The sequence below is a fragment of the Arachis hypogaea genome, unplaced genomic scaffold (genome assembly GCF_003086295.3).
Source record: "Arachis hypogaea cultivar Tifrunner unplaced genomic scaffold, arahy.Tifrunner.gnm2.J5K5 arahy.Tifrunner.gnm2.scaffold_139, whole genome shotgun sequence".
Lineage (NCBI taxonomy): Eukaryota > Viridiplantae > Streptophyta > Magnoliopsida > Fabales > Fabaceae > Arachis > Arachis hypogaea.
The window spans coordinates 5174-9840 of NW_027255531.1; the positions used below are offsets into that span (position 1 = coordinate 5174).

Below are 4667 nucleotides of genomic sequence, written 5' to 3' on the forward strand. Positions count from 1 at the left end.
AGTGGCCGAAGCTTCCATTACAGAAGTTGATGGGCGGGGCCTTTTCATTTTCACCTAAAGGGGGTTCAGGCATTATGAGTGCAGCTCCACTAGTCTAGCTGGTAAAGTCTTTTGGCCTAGGACCTGGGTTCTCATCCCGCCTTTTCGCGGGAATGGGATCTTATGCCAGGATCTGTGATTGAACGCAAAGATTCTAATAGAAGACGTGAGAAAAAAAATGTAATATATGGAATCTTTTTTGATAGACTGGACTCTTCTGTAGGTTAGGAGGTTCTTTTTCTTTCGTTTAGCCGGCCTCCCTTAGGAGTGGGAAATCGATGAAATGAGCAAGTTGCTCCATCGAGAACGCGTTTTCGACTTAACTTACTTAACCAGAATACCTGGAATGACCCATAGGAGAAGGCTACGGGGGCATCGTTCACGTACTGATTCATAGCGCTTCCCCTTTCTAGTCAATAAAGAGTGTATGTGATGTTGGATCTTGTATCCGGGCCTGCAGACAGGCAGGAGATCCTATCCTCACTCCTCATATAGCTATATGAGTGACTACGTACATGGATGTACTCTTTCTGCTAGTTAAAGTTTATGCCTTTTTCCGACCTCCGTTCTGGTACCTCATAGCTATGCGCAGAGTGACTTCGTACCTTCTCTTCTAGTTTAAGCCTTTTGGTATGTTAGTCATGCGTGAAGCTGAGACTTGCTCCTTAGCACAAGTACTAAGCAAGCCCCTAAAGGCCTTCGCGTTAGTAAGCTAGCTTTGTAAGCTAAGCAAGCCAGGGTCTCCGGGCACTATGGTAGGACGTGGATCGATCATGACGAAAATGGACTTCTCCTTAATGGTTTAGAAGAGTCCCCTTCTTCTGTGAGCCAGTTCCCCGGGCTTTCTCCCTTCTCGACCAGACGAAGGAGATATGAATTCCATTCAGGCGGGTAAGGGCTTTACTCTGTGTTCTCTCCAGGTCGCCTTTGCATTGGCGAAGACTGGAAAAGTTCATCATTCAGTGGTGGGGTCGGTCTTCATAGAAAAGAGGGCGTCGCCCAACGAGTGGCAGATTTTGATGGAGTCTCGCTCATAGATAGAGGAAGAGTACGCGCGCTAGCGCGCTACGGCTTACGCAGTTGATCGGATCAGATAGCCCTTTGGGCAACCAACCGCACATCAAATTCCGATCAATTGGAGGTCTGGCTGAGTGGCTTAAGGCATTGGTTTGCTAAATCTACATACAAGAAGATTGTATCATGGGTTCGAATCCCATTTCCTCCGGCACGGAAGTGGAACGGGCGGGCGAAATTACGTGAGAGAAAGAACCTAACCTCTTGGTGTTGGTGGAGTCCCCCGGAGGACAGAATAGCACTACTTAGTTACTAGGAGCGGGGAGCCCGTTGCGCGTTGTGGCCTATCTTCTTTTTAGAAGCAAGCTCCCCCGTTTCTTGAAGGCCTGGGCGGCTCTCGGTTCTTGAGCATGTTGGGAGAGGGGATTAGGCGGCAGTTGAAAGAGCTGCTCGAAAGCTTGCAATACTAAACAAGCGAAAAAAGCCCTTTCTTGTTATTAGTAAAGGGCTTTTCCCTAACTAGTAAAGTGGTAAGTAAGGTAGGGCGCTATTCGATGAAGAAAACAGACTTTAGGAAAGTGGTTCAGGTAGCTCAGCTGGTTAGAGCAAAGGACTGAAAATCCTTGTGTCAGTGGTTCGAATCCACTTCTAAGCGGGCTTTGGGTCCAAAGGACAGGTAGCCGGGAGCGAGCCGGATTTTCAAAAATGAAAGTGAATGAAAGAGGAAGCCAAAATGTGAGCGCTCCTGCACTATACGGCTTTTTGGCGGTAGGGTTGGGGTGGCTTGCTGGAGGCAGATTTTCTAAAAAAAGCGGTTGATTACTCGGATTGGTTCTCGCGTCCCTGTGCCCAAAAGGATGGGCGAGTTCGGTTCGAGTCTTCATCGATCGGGTGGATCTATATGCGGAGGGGGGTGAGACGAGGTGTAGCGCAGTCTGGTCAGCGCATCTGTTTTGGGTACAGAGGGCCATAGGTTCGAATCCTGTCACCTTGATGTGAGGTAGTAAACACCTAAAGAGCACCCATCCACCCGTAAACTTTCGCTCTTTTAGAAAGAAAAAAAATGGACCGCCCTTGATCTGATCTGGGCGGGATCTAAAGCAGCATTTCTTCCGAATGTTTCGGGGGCAGGCCTTAGGTTCAATTCTTTCTTGCCTATAGTCATGACTATAGGCTTCAGAAGAGAAGAAAAAACTTTTTCTAAAGAAAGAAGTAGTATCTAATTCACGTAAGAAAAGAGAATCAGTCTGCATGCTTAACAGCCTTCCCTGTCTGAATCCCTTTGTAAATGTAAAAAAAAGGGGGCTCCCTCATGGTCTTGGGGGCTATGAGCAAGAACCACATTCCTTAAAGAAAGTATACCCGAAAGCACTTTCTCTAGAATGGGTCAATCAATCAGTAAGTTGCTGACATTGAAGAGATTCAAGTCGATGCTTCAACTAAGACTCCTACATGAACTTTCTGTCTGGAGGGAATCAATGTTTCTCAGTGAATGATGATGCAAGGTATATCTGATTGGAGTGTTCTTTTTATCTTAGGATTTTTGGTCTATTTTATACGAACAAGCAATGGTATGATTAAATACTTGCTTGATCGTGAAGATGTAAAATCTTTGAAAATTGGGGTGTGGGGAGTACCCATGACTAAGGAAAGACGTGTTTCAATGTTTCATTTTTTTTTCCCCCTTTTTTTACTCTATTTTTCATTTCTATTGATTGGTATGGATTTCAATCTCTTTCTTGTCAAACTCCAATCCATCCTTCTCACCAAATCTCTCCACTTTCTTTTTAGTAGGCTCGGGTGGTGTGGTGGAGGGCTGGTTATAGCTGTAGTTTTGACTATTTTGGATCCCGAGCTGGCTAAGATGATGGCTCCAGGGGGAGAGGAGGGTGGAAGCGGTGCCAGCTCTTCGAAGCAACCGTCTTTTGACCTGAACGTGCCACCTGGCGGAAGGGACGAGTTGTCTTCCGTTATGTATGAGCTATCAGAAGTTGAGAGAAGGATTCAACAGGCGGAGACCGGGATTCAACAAAGCTTGCTTGAGATTGAAGGCTTGAATGAATCAAGGGTCCAAGTTCTTCAAGCCAGTCAAGAAGCGAGGGAAGGGCCGAGAGATCAACCCGCGCCTTAGCACAAGCACTAAGTAAGCCCCCCCTCACATAGAAGAAGGGGATGGGTGGAGGAGATAAAGGAGAGCCCTAATCCCCTAAAATCCCTCATTAGGGATGTAAGATGAGTCCGCCGCTTTCTTTCATAACAGAGCCGGGAATAACGGCTGGCATAGAAGTATCTCGCACGCAAGGAGATGCATTTCTGGTACAGGACAAGCTCTTAGGGAATAATCTCTTTCTTATTTCTTCCTTTTTTCCCATGACGACTAGGAACGGGCAATTCCAAAATTTCACTTCGAATTTCGGACCTCAACATCCAGCTGCTCATGGTGTTTCACGATCAGTATTGGAAATGAACGGAGAAGTGGTGGAACGTGCGGAACCGCATATTGGATTACTCCAGTGCGGCACGAAGCCGCTGACGCCGAGTCGGCTCCTATGCCGCTAGCTATGCCCTGCTTGGTCCCCCGGCACGGTGAAGGTCCCGTAGCGCGTCATGAGCACCGGGCTAAGGGGCGGTTGAGCAACTCAAGCGAACCGCCCTACCTTACTACAACATAAGGACAGAAGGGAGAGGGTTGTGAAGGTGGCCTCGTTATCCACACCTCCGGTCAGATGAATGGAGGCCCTTAGACAAATGGCCGACCCGGGTTTTCATGAGCGTTGGCGGGTCCTGGAGTGCCTGTCAAGGGCGCTAGCGCATACCCCGGGGTGATCATCACCACCTGCACCTCACATCTCGGCACAGCGGAACGTGTAACCCGCCTGCTGTCTCATTCAACTACATTTGTTCCTGTAATCCATAGCCTAACAGAACGCAGCAGCGAGGGAAAACCCGCCCATACAGCCAGCGGGGAGGATGGCACTACTGGCAAAGACCGTCCGGCGAAAACGCCGCAGGCGCGAAGCGTGGTAGGCCTGTGCCGGGGGAGCATAGCATAGGTAGGAAAGGGAGCCCGGACGGTGGAAGAGCCTGGGGGGCCGGGTCATTTGACGGAAATGGAAGGATTTTCCCCTATTAGATTAGAGAAGGCCCTCCGAAGGGAAGTGCATTAATTCTTGGAAAAAGAGGGAGCGAGCCTATAAAAAAAAAAATGAAAGTGAATTCAATGAATAGATAGAGTCAACGGTACGACAGACAGCGCTGCCTACACGCGAATTAGCTTCCGAGGTCGAGCAGTCTCAATTTCACTACAGGATTTGCGAATGAATGCTGGGCCGGGCCACCTCGAATGGCGTGAGCCGCATGCGGGGAGACCCGCACGTACGGTTTTTAGGGGGATCTGGTCGAAAGACCGGCCGGCGCCCACCCGACTAGAGGGACTGAGAAATTAATAGAGTACAAAACTTATCTTCAAGCTTTACCTTATTCTGATCGTTTAGAGGGCGATCGCGGACTCACTGAATGAAGTCCTCCGTTTCTTTCGGAGGTGCTGACCCGCAGCGAGGCAGAGATGACTTAGTTACATAAGGAATATGGCGACGACAACAGCATGTCGTAGA

At 48.6% G+C, this 4667-nt stretch overlaps 2 non-coding genes across 2 annotated transcripts; both read left to right on the top strand.

Annotated features, from left to right (window-relative positions):
* The first annotated feature begins 1634 nt into the window (after positions 1 to 1634).
* Positions 1635 to 1708, top strand: TRNAF-GAA (transfer RNA phenylalanine (anticodon GAA)). Its single transcript has one exon. It is a non-coding gene; the product is annotated as a tRNA-Phe (tRNA).
* A 264-nt stretch (positions 1709 to 1972) lies between these two features.
* On the top strand, positions 1973 to 2047 carry TRNAP-UGG (transfer RNA proline (anticodon UGG)). Its single transcript has one exon. It is a non-coding gene; the product is annotated as a tRNA-Pro (tRNA).
* The last annotated feature ends 2620 nt before the right edge of the window (positions 2048 to 4667 follow it).